At 42.5% G+C, this 11,426-nt stretch overlaps 1 protein-coding gene across 5 annotated transcripts in view; it reads right to left on the reverse strand.

Annotated features, from left to right (window-relative positions):
• Positions 1-11,426, reverse strand: part of FAT3 (FAT atypical cadherin 3) — a 671,242-nt gene that overhangs the window by 486,118 nt on the left and 173,698 nt on the right. The gene's annotated exons all lie outside the window — the stretch shown is intronic.

Below are 11,426 nucleotides of genomic sequence, written 5' to 3' on the forward strand. Positions count from 1 at the left end.
ACTTGAGCATGATGCCGAATGCCAATGGAATGGACACAGTTGGGCGTTCCAAGCAAGCACCCCCATTCCACTAGACAGCAATGTACCTCCCGTGTGCTGTGTTTATCTTCATCGATGAAGAAGAGTACTAGCACACTTGTCCTGTGGATCGCAAAGCCTGCTGATGTTCATGGATCCCATTCCTAACTCTGAGGTGCCAAGGAAAATTCCAGAAAGGACAGGTACAAGTGAAAGAAAATGCAGTCACTGTCATGCTAATTTAGATAAATCTCCAAGATGGAGTGAATAAATGATCCAAAAGTACAAAACTGCCGAGCTGTCTGTTTTGAATGTCAAACATTTGCATAGTCCACATTTGTCATTAACTGAAAGGGAAGTAGACAAATTAATGAGCTGACAGAATACAGATCTAAACCACATATAAATAATAAGAACTTACAGTTAAGCATACAAATTGTCCTCCATTGGAACTAAGTTACTCTGAAGAACTGAGAAGAGAAAATAACACATTCAGTTCTGTTTTAAAGCACAGATCCAGAAACTAAGATATCGAGATAAAGAACTACATGCCCACAGCCTCGGGGCCAAAACTTATGGATGACCGACACAGATTTCACTTTTCAGTCAAAACTGAAAGGAGGAGAATGAGGGTCCACACTATCTGAGAATAACCAGGCTAAAACAACTTCACGGTGGTGCTGGGAATTACATTCATTCCCAAGGCAAGGCTGCAGGAACACACTGGGATCTTCAGCAATCTGTCCCCTTGGAGGAGAGTCTGGAGTCTGACTACTTGTGGGTCAAGCATTACCAAGGGTGGTGGAGTGGTTGAGGGAAGCTTGGTAGAACTGGAAAAGCACAAGATTTTGTCTCATGTAGACAAACCCAGAATTCGAATCTGGGTTCTACCTCTTCCTAGAAATGCAGCCTTAGGCCAGTTACTTAGACTCTGGAGTTGTTTTTGAATATTAACTGAATATAGGTCTGAGTAAAATGCTTCGTAAAGGATTTCACCAGGCCATTATCAACAAATAAGCAAAATCTAGCCTCAATGGCTCCCCAGTGTCCAGAAGCTAAAATCTAAACTATAACATCACATTCAAGACCCCATGCCACATTCTAGCCCCAACCTGTAACTACAGGACGTAAATACTTCCATAGCACTAATCCTGCTTTCCCATGACCATGCCTTTGCTCACTCTGTTCCACCTCCTCAAAAGCCCCTCTTACCCCCTAGTCCCCCCTGGCTCTTATCCACCCTTCAAAGTCCTGCTTTGATCCCATCTGCATCCAGGTGCCATCTTAGAATATCCTTCACTTCTCCTTTTGAAATATAATCAGTGCTAAACAGGTAAGAACTATGTGTCCCTTGGGAGGTGTTAAGTATCCTGGGTCTTGAAAAGGGCAATGTCCAAATGGGTGGTTCAAATCAAGGCTCAGGGGACTCTCAGGACATAGGGCAAGAAATACTGGCTCTAGTGGAGGACCCAGAAGCAACATGCATTCAAGCCATTAGTGAAGGCCCGAGAAGCAGTAGTGAGCAGCCCCCCATGGCTCTTTGACACACATGACATATGGCGCCCATTCCAAAGGTGAAAGAGAGTAGGTTTGGGCTTGGCTCCCAGGGATGGCCATGGCTGGTGCTTGCCACGCTCTCTACACTTGGCTGCACTTCTTTCTTTGGGGGTCCAGCCCCATCACTGCAGGCTCCAGACCCCTCCTCCTTGCTCAAGTCCTGACTCATGCTCCTCCTCTACAAGTCTTGGGAGGACGGAGAGGGGAGAGGAAAGCCCCTAAACCTCCATCCAGCCCCTTTCCAATCTATTTTCATGGCATAATCCTAGGGCCAGCTTTTTCAGAAACCTTCATTTTTTATTCTCAGGAGTCTTTTCTTCTGCCAACAAAAGTTAGCTCTTAAGGTTAAAAATGTTTCTTTTAAAACTCTCCTTTTTGATGTGGACTTCAAAAGCCTATTTTGGAAATAAAATTTAAAAAACAGCCTTTTTCCCCCTTTGCTTTCTTTGCTTTTCTATGGACATGCCTCCTGCTTCCTCTGCTCCCTGCCTAGAATGCCCCTAATTTTCCACATGGCAATGTGAAAACCATCAGCTGGTCAGAAAGACCATACAGAGAGAAAAAGAAAAACTCCAAATTTTTATATCTCAGGGTGTTACACTGCTGTAATTCCATAGGATTTAGGAGACTAAGTACTGGAAACAAACAGTCCTGACATTTACTCTGACGCTTACTAATATGTGATCATTGGCATTTAATGTCTCTGTGCTGATTTCATCATCAGGAAAAGGGAGAGATAATAGTAGTCACTTCTAACTGTGACTGTGCGGATTAAATTATAAAATGCTTCATCAAGACTATCACATGCATAACACTCACTAAATACTAGTTTTTATTACATACCATGCACTTGACAATTTAGCATGTTCTGCCTTGAAGTATATCTAATACCAGGAATGTTTATTATTTAAATCTGTATTTATTTCACTTTCCCTGCATGTAAGCCTTCTCTCCCAAGCTAGACCTTAAGTTGGTCCACTCTTTTCTCATTTGTAAAACAAGAATAGGAATAACTTGCTTGGTGAAGTTGTGGGCATTCATGGGGGTAGTATAATTTCAGTCCAACTTCAGGCCAGGGAACAGTAGCCTTTACTGTTACATCCCTTATGGCAAAAACCAAGTGCCTAAAGAACACATCTACGAGCTTGGATCCATGCAAGGAAAGTGGCAGGCCTGGGAGATACTGTCAGTACCCCCACTGATAACCTAGTGACCTGGCCATCTCAGAATTCTTTGGATGACTTCCTGCTATGTCTCTGGGTCTGAGGGTTTTTTCCGGAACTAATTAAGCCACTGTGCCCACCTCACAGCAGATTCAATGTGCTAGGCAATCAATCTCCCCCATGCCCCAGCAGCCCTTAACTAATGACTCAATGAACATGGCACCTCAATACCTCAACTCCTTCACCCTTGAACAGAATAATTCTGAAATGTGTTTTATACCATTTCCCAGAGTAACCTTCAGAATGAGCTCTAGTTTTTCAATGTGGTCAATGGCTAGTAATGTCCTTTACTGGTTGCCTTCCTTTCTTGAATTTCTTCCTCTCTCCCCATACCAACACTCTTTGCTCCCCTCAAATAACCTCCCTGACTTCAGCTTCTGGGAAACGCAAGCTAAAGTATAGGGGCTCCTACGTGTATTGGCCCACTGTTCATAGAGCTTCCACAAGGATAGTCCCATACCTCTCTCCAAGTATGGTGATGCTAGTGAATGGGACAGTTTAGTGAAAAGAGTCTAAGAGTTAAAGCCAGCTCTGGGTTTGGTCTTGGATTTTACTTAACTAGCTGCATGACCTTTGTGCTACGGACTGACTGTGTCCTTTCAAAATTCACATGCGGATACCCTAATCCCCAGTGGGATGGTATTTGGAGATGGGACTTTTGGAGATAATTAGGTCATGAGAGCAGAGCCCCATGGGAACAGGTGCTAGACGAGAGACAGCAGAAAACTTGCTTCCTCTCTCTCACCCTTCCTCACCCTGCCATGTGAGAACATACAGAGAAGACAACCCAGAAATGGGGCTCACACCAGGACCTGATCATACTGACGCCCTGATCTCAGATTTCCAGCTTCCAGAATGGTGAGAAAATAAATTTCCGTTGTTTAAGCCACCCAGTCTACGGTATTCTGATATGAGAGCCCAAACTAAGACACCCTGGGAAAAGTTTCCAATGCTCTGAATTTTAATTTTCTTATCTATAAAAGTGGGACTAATAAAAACATCTATGGCAATTGGAGAATAAAATGAAAACTTTCCTGGGTTAGTATGCACTTGCTGGGCATGGCAGGGAACAGAAAGTTGAAAGATAGGAATCTTGCCCTGAAGAGGTTCCAGGAGAGTGTAGGAGAAAAGATACCTAACTGAAAAATACAATACAAAGCCAAAGCAGCAAAGGCATTCGAAGAAGCACAGATAAAATACAAAGGAAGTCCAGTTCAGGGAAAGGGACATGACCTTCAACAAGTTCGCCATCTGGTTCAAACAAGGTAAAGGAGCATGTAGACTGCCCAAATTCCTGCCGAAAAGAATTTCTTAGCACTTTCCAGGCAGTTATGCTCTGAACCCCCAAACTATTCTGGATATCCTTCTATTACAATACTTTTTGATTGCTTTGCATTTTTTGTTTGGAAACCCACCTTACACAGAAAATTAATAGGCTTCTTCAGCCTATTAATCCTTCCAGTCATTCCAGGACTACTAACCCCTCCTATTTTACATATGCAGCCTCTTATCCCCCAGCAGGAAACTTCCCACTATAGCTGGTACACAAGAATAAGTCCTAAATAAATGTTGTTTTGAAACATGAGCTCAATTCTCTATCCTGCCATATCTGAAATCTGTAACTTGGTGATAGTTAAGAAATGTTATAGTCCCGTCTTCATTTTTTCTGAATTTTGCTTACCCACCATTTCTCTTCCAGGAAATAACTTGAACGGAGGCACTGAGCAGTCTAGAACAAATGGGCAGTAAGCATTACCTTCCACCCGCTCAGTGATGGTCAGGACATCAGGAGGCATCTCCCCTGAAGAGTGTATTAAAATGACCTGACCAAGTGTTGGGGTCAAAAGGGCAGCACCAGATCCGGCAGCTACAAGGTGAGAGCACTGTTCACTCTCAGAACTGGTATTTCCTTTACTTTCAAAAAAATAGATAAATAATTGTGACATGTCCGCAAAACCATGCTGAAATCATAAAAATTTCATTACCTTATCAGCTTGGAGCCAAAGCATCAAAAACTATAGTCAGTGCTCATCTATTTCTCTCTGCTTCTCAAAGCTGCCTCAAATAGCCTGGCAAAAAGCCCAAAAATGAAAATTAGTTGTTCAGATTAATTCCCTTCACCAGAGAAGATCTTTGTACAGTATTTAAAACAAGGACAGCGTACCATGGTTCTTTATTGACAGGGCAATTACTCTAAGAAGACAGAACTTAATGTAAGCTGGTAACTCCCGAAGCTACTTAATGAGGAAAAATCAAGAGATAATATATTGATCCAACTAAAAGAAGATCATCTGCATGAAGAAATCCTTGCTCTGTAGCACCGCCTCCACACTAGCTGCTCCTCTATTGCCATTTGTGTTCAGAAGCTCCTTCTGGTATGTCAGAGGCTTGTCACAATCCACTGGGACATCATCTTCCCACCTTAGCCTTGACCCTTCTCCTCTAGTGTTAATCTAAATAAAGTCTCACCATTCTGTGCACATCAGGACAAGCCAAAGGTTGAGAACCATTAGTAGTTCCTTTTTAATCACCCCTCCCCCACCCAACACACACACATCCATTGGTTGTGTCATACCTAGCAAATCAGTTCCTTCACCCCACCCTTACTCCAGCCCCTTCTTTCTGGATTTCCTATTAGTCTTCCTGGCTCCACCCCATCCCCCTACTCCACACATACATGGTTTTTGGCTAGTTTTCTAAAATGCAGCTCTAATCCTGTCACACTCTGCTTAATAATCATTCAATGGCTACCAACCCCAGTCAGCATTGAACTTAAAGACCCATACCCCTCCTCACTTTAAATGTCTGTTCATACTGAACTAAGGATGAGAACTCATCTTCCTAGTTTTTTCTTCTCCTCAATCTTTGCAAATGCTAATCTTGTGTCTTTGGTTTATAATGAGCCCCACCTACCATGCAAAGCTAACACCTAGTCCCTTATTCGGACTTGGCTCCAACTGGACCTTCTGGAGTGAGGGGAGGGACAAATGCTCTGATAGCCCTGCCTCCAACACACACACATGCATGTGAGCACATGCACACATACACACATGAGCTCCCACATCCTGGGCACTGTTGGCTCACAGCACATTATAAATCCCCTTCGAGTTTCGCTAACAAAAGTGTGTCCTCTTGCTAATGGCTTTGGATCTGCTCAATCTGACACAGTTCCTGCCACTCCATAAGCACTTAGGAAATGCCTGGAGAAAAAAATGAAAAGGTTAAATGAATAACACCATAGCGTATTTCCCACTCTGTGATTTAATGATCTTGTTCCAGCTCTGGTTTCTGATCTAACAGTCAGGATATCCAATGAACACAACAAAGAAACTTCCCAAAAGGAACAACTCCCCAAGAGCTCTCCCCTCCAATTGGATACCAAGTGGCTCACTATTGCTTCATGAATCTTCACTTTCTTCTCTCCCAAGTTTAAACTACCCAAGGGCAGTGACTGGCATCCATTCATTCAACAAACATCTAATGAATACCAATAATGCGCCATTCAATAATAATAACTAATTCTTATATGGTACTTACTCTGCATGCACTGGGTTCAGCAAGCCGCATTATGTTTTCAGTGTTGCTGTAGGCAATCGACTAGGGACCAGATACATAAACAACCACGTACAGCATGGGAAATATCCTGCCTAAACAATCATTCAGCGTCTTTTGCGACATGTATTCAATGCTCACTATGTTCAAAGTCTTTTAAGTGTATCAAGGCATTTTCTTGAGGAAGGCATCCCTATTTTATCAAAGAAGAAACTGAGCTACAGAGACATCAATTAATTTTCCCAAGTCCCACAGCTGAGAAGCGGCAAAAAGGATTTAAATCCAGGTAGTTGGTTCCAGAGGCACCTCCCCACACACCTTTTAAAACTTTGTACTTAAACTCCAGTTAGTTAACATACAGTGTGGTATTAGTTACAGCTGTACAATACAGTAACTCAACACTTCCATGTACTACCTGGTGCAGAACCCCTTCTTTTAACCACTAAACAAAACCATCTTCTTGCTCATTGCCTCAGAATAATGAGAATGTTTATCTCTGAGTGGTGGCAGTAAGAATGCATCTTCTTTTCTCACTTTCTAATTTTCCTTTTTTTTTTTTTTTTGCTTATTCATGTTTTCTAGTTTTTCCGCATTGAGCCACGTTATCTTGAACTTAATTTATAACAACAACAAAAAAAATCTGGCTGATTACGCAGTGAAAACAGTTGCTACATTATAGAGAAAATGTGCAGAGAGATAATAAAATGCTAATGCAATGCGCTGTCTACAATCAGCAGGAGTCTACTTCCAGACTCTCCACTGTTGGACACTCGGGGACACAAGCCCACTCCCCATGCTGCCAGCTATCCCAGTACAGCCACAGCCAATAAAGATGCTACCATAATTTAAATGCTCACAAGATCCTTCGTGAATTTAGACGGAAACGTGATCAAGAATAAACAGGAAGACCTGGTGGTCGGTGCTGTTTTCTTAGGCGGAAACTACATGATTTCTCAGTGAGAACATTCAGGTTCAAGGTCTGCTGCCAGCACACGAAGTAGGCGCTAGGTGCACCCCCACGCTCTGCTGTGCAGCCTGGAGCTCGCGGTTCCTCTCTCTGCTCTGTCTTCTGGGTGTGTGTAGAAATCTGGGTCACTCAATCACATGGCTGACCCACATTGACAGAAACCCAGCCTTCCCATCCTATTAGAGAAACAGCAGCTCTGTGGAAGCCAGCTTTATGAATAACTAAATTTACAGATAAGTCTGTTTTAATTAGCTAGAGAAGAAGACCCCCACCCCACCCCCCGCCACTCCTTCTTCCAGACAAAGCCAATGCTGCTTTGTCTACATCAGCACATCCATAAACAGTTCCCGGTGTCTTCCAATGTGCTGATTAATTCCACTTTAAATTCCTTTTGAATATCGTTAATTTGCTTCCCCCACTCTTTAAATCTATACATCAGAAGGGCAGTGCTTTTGAACTCTCAATGTTCGAGGGATGATGGCAGTGCCTGATCTCCCCAATGCCTCAGAGTCCAGCTTCTGTGTGTGCTTAAATCCAGCTTGCTTCAGATATTCACAATGAATCACCACATCAAGGGGTCAGGGCTCGGGGAGGAATAGCTTAAACCAGTCGTGAGTCAAAGTTTTCTGCGATTTCACGCTCAAAATCCAGAGACACACATAGTCCCACTGCCTTCTTTCCTTTTTCTAGGAACAAACTCTTTGAGAAATATAATTTTGTCACTGAAATGTGCTACAGGATTTCCCTTTCTCATTCAGGCAGTAACTCTCTGTTTCCTCCCTGATGCACAAGGGAGACAGATAAAGTATCAGGGCCACTTAGCAATAATGGAAGGAGGAAGCATTCAGGTAAGAAAGTGAGGGATGGGACCACCTGGATGGCTCAGTCAGTTGAGCCTCCAACTTCAGCTCTGGTGATGACCTGGTGGTTTGAGAGTTCAAGCCCCACATCGGGCTCTCTGCTGCCAGCATGGAGCCCGCTTTGGATCCCCTGTCCCCCTCTCCCTTTGCCCCTTCCCTGATTATGCATGCTCTCTCTCTCTTAAAAATAAATAATACAACAAGAAAGAAAGAGAGAGAGAGAGAGAGAGAGAGAGAGAGAGAGAGAGAGAGAAAGAGAGGGATGACCAGTTTCAAGCATTCCAAGATTTTTGCTGGAAAATGCCCATCTCTGTACCCTTCCCCAGAATAACTGCTGCAGGGTTAAAGATGCCCACCCCCCACTTCCCGTCACACAAAGAGGGAGGCTGGTATTAATGACTTGTCACACTATGTCTGCACATGTTCCTGTGGGGAGGGGAAACCTCTCTGTAAAGTGCATGTGCGTTTCTTTGTCAGGCTGTAGTGACCCCTGGGAAGTATCTGATAAACTGAGTGTTCCAGGGAAAATACCCAAAACAAAGTTCTGGTTCAAATTTGTATCTTTGGATCAAGAGGAAAAGGGATAGCTGGCCAAATTAATCTTATTTTTCTTCTCCTGTTTAAAGATATTATTTTCCCTTCTCTTTACTTCTTTCCTTTTTAAAAAAAAAAAAATGTGTTTGCTAAACTGGTTGGGTGGGGGAAATTCTGTAGATCTAGCCTAGCTGGCTGTCAGCAAGGTATTTGACAAAATCTCTCATGAGATCCCAGAGGACAAGACAGAGAAAATGTGGGCTGAATGACAAGCCGGGGAAAGGGGGTTTAAAACTGATTGAATTTCAGTACACACAAGGCAATGTCAACCTGGAGAGAAGTCTCCAGTGGCTTGCCTCAGGGCTCTGAATTCAGTCTTGTATCTGTCAACATTTTTCCTAATGACTGGGATTAGGTCATGGACATCTCACCAAATTTTCACATGACTCAGAACTGGGAGGGACAAGAAATATGCCGGATGACAAAGTGAGGCCCTAAATGACTTCAATAGGCTAGGATGGTGTTTCTCAACGTGTGGTGTGCACATCACCTAGATCAGGATCATCTGACTTAAAGTGAGTCGTCTGGTTTACAGTGCAAATGCTTGCCCCCCGCACCCCCCACCTGCTGACTCATGGCAGACTACTCGAAGAAACACTGAACCAGCACAGTCATTTGAAACAGTAGATCCCGACCTGTAATCTGGTGTGTCCCCAAACATCCTTCTGGATACATACACACAAAAGGCCATCAAACTATGGCTATCTCAAGATTAGCAAAACCTGAAGGAAAATAAACCAGAAAGCAGTTTGCTGCTACTGCTGTTGTTGTTACTGTTATGGTTTCGAAAAGTAAAAAAACAAAAAACAAAAACACAAAAAACAAGCAGTAGCTCTCGAAATGAATTCAAGCTGGAGGCTGACAGAATTGGTGGCAATTCTGTGGGTGGTGGCAGAAGGATTAAAGCCAAATGACACTTGGGTGGAAAGGAAACACTTGGCAGTTCGACTTTTCTGGGTCTCGGTTGTGAGGAAGGAGCTCATACTGGTCTCCCCTCCGTAAATGAAAGATGCCCTTCTGGGAAAGAGCACCTGAAAAGGTAACTACATGAGCTTGATCACTTTAATAACAACCAGATTTACCAAATGAAAACTGGATAAAATACTGCTTCTTCCAGAAAATGACACGCCAGCTGACACCACCCCCCATGAAGAATTTCAGTCATTTTTATATTTTAAATACCAGTTCTGAAATCCCCTTGTAAGGGCCAGATAAGACTTGGGCAACTTTCAAACGTGAGGAAATTAAAAATAAGTGGGAAGCCACCTCTTTTTACTATTAAATACTGGAAGCTGATATTAAAATCGGGAATCAGAGAAAACCCAGCTCCTGCCACTTTACATGCGGCATTTTGGGGAAGTGTGCTGTCTCCCAACATAATTTGCAATTGATTTGAGCCAAAGAGTTCAATTTTCTCCTTGATATTCTGGCATTTTATGAGATCAGGCCCTCTGAATGTAACTAGTACTACAATGAAGCAACAAAAACTCATAAAGCAAAAATTCTGTTGAAAGGACACAACCTCCTATGTTTTGAGAAAAAGACAACATCTCAGGTTTCCTTCCTTCTCTTTTTGATACCTGATAACTTCATCTTCCCATAATGAATATTCAATATTTCAAAAATATTTCCCTTAAAGAAAAAAAAATGGAACAGGGTACTTCAAATGAAAGATCAATCCATAAATTTCCCAGACTGCCACTAGGATTCACCAAAGGAAATTTACAGTTTAAAATGAAAAAAAAAATGTTCATCAATTAATTATCTTTCAGCTAGCTGCCTATCCGCTTGAACAAAAATATATGGGTTTACTTCTTTAAAAGTCAGATCAAAGGTGCTTTAGAAAATTAACATCTTTCTTTTATCACTAAAGGGAAGATAAATCAAGATGAGGATTTATTCTTCAAACTCACCTCCTCGATTTATGATAACATAAAAGAAATCCCAGTCCCTAAGATCCCACCTTCTCTGTTAACACTGGGGTAATTGTATCATGTTGCACCCTATTCTTTAGTATGGCTACACTCCATGCTTACAAAAAACGAAAACAAAGATAGAAAACACACCGGTGGTTGCCAGGTGCTGGAGAAAGTGGGGAATGGGGAGTTCAGAACTAGACTGAAGCAGCAGCTGTCTAACATTATTAATGTAATAAATGCCAATGAACTGAGAACATTAAAATGGTTAATTTTAGGGGCACCTGGGTGGCTCATTTGGTTGGGTATCCGACTCTTGATTTCAGCTCAGGTCACGATCTCATGGTTTGTGGGTTCGAGCCCCACACCGGGCTCTGTGTGGCAGTATGGCACCTGCTTGGGCTTCTCTCTCTCTCTCCTTCCCTCCCCCTCTCTGTCTCTCCCCATGCACATACACTCTTTCCTTCTCTCTCTCAAAATAAATAAATAAATAAAACTTAAAATCGCTAATTTTATGTTATGTGAATTTCACCTAAACAAAACAAAAACAAATGCAAAAGCAGGAAAATCCCAAGGTTGCCCTAAGGACAATATTTCATCAGCAGCTCACTGACAGTGAGAAGTCAGCTAGGAAAGGAGGGCATGCAGTGGGATTGTTTTACACCATCCACTCATGAAAATGTGACTCTGTACCTTTTCCAACCTACAGAAGAATTCTAGATACTAAACCAAAGACTGA

This window comes from Leopardus geoffroyi, chromosome D1 (genome assembly GCF_018350155.1).
Source record: "Leopardus geoffroyi isolate Oge1 chromosome D1, O.geoffroyi_Oge1_pat1.0, whole genome shotgun sequence".
In the NCBI taxonomy this organism is placed as follows: domain Eukaryota; kingdom Metazoa; phylum Chordata; class Mammalia; order Carnivora; family Felidae; genus Leopardus; species Leopardus geoffroyi.